The following is a 768-nucleotide window of genomic DNA, read 5'->3' on the forward strand; positions in this document are numbered from 1 at the left end:
ACAGACAGTGGGAAGTCAGGATGCTCTCTCCCATCCCTCTAACAGCTAAGACTTGAGGATGCCTGTCCCAGTGCTGCTCTTTCTCTATAAGCTGCTGCTGCTGTGGCCTGAGGGCACCAACAGGAAGTGCAGATGGGAAGGCTGGACGCTCTTCCTCTTTTCCCCTACTTCCGGATGAATGTGGGAGCTGAACTTCACTCTATAAGCTGGACAACCCGAGACTTTCCACAAGTTTAAGGCAAATGGACATGTGCAGTGCCCAGGCATAGCTAATTACAAATGAGGTCTCCCAAGTACAGTCCCTTAGCCAGTGGTACCACACAGAGAGGGAGACCCTATTTCTAAAGGGGCCAGAAAAGGGCAAGTGCCCCCAAATAAAAACAGCGATGAGAAGAGCATGCAGTCCTTCTGAAAGCCATAGGAAGAAACAAGGCATCAAGAAAGATGCATGCAGGGGCTTCAGTGTGCCTCAGCATCAACAGTCCTTGTGAAGAGAACAGATGGAGCAGGCTGTGCTCAGTTCTGACAAACAGCCACCACTATCTACCCACCAGAATGCTGACCTGAAACAAGAAGTGATGAGGGATGCCAGGGGCTTGATTTTGGAATGCTTAGCAGTGTGCCCTCTACTTTTTCCAAGGGACATTTGTATTAAGAATTCACTAATCGGCCGGGCGGTGGTGGCGCACGCCTTTAATCCCAGCGCTTGGGAGGCAGGGGCAGGCAGATTTCTGAGTTCGAGGCCAGCCTGGTCTACAGAGTGAGTTC

Source organism: Mastomys coucha, chromosome X, assembly GCF_008632895.1.
Source record: "Mastomys coucha isolate ucsf_1 chromosome X, UCSF_Mcou_1, whole genome shotgun sequence".
Classification (NCBI taxonomy): Eukaryota; Metazoa; Chordata; class Mammalia; order Rodentia; family Muridae; genus Mastomys; species Mastomys coucha.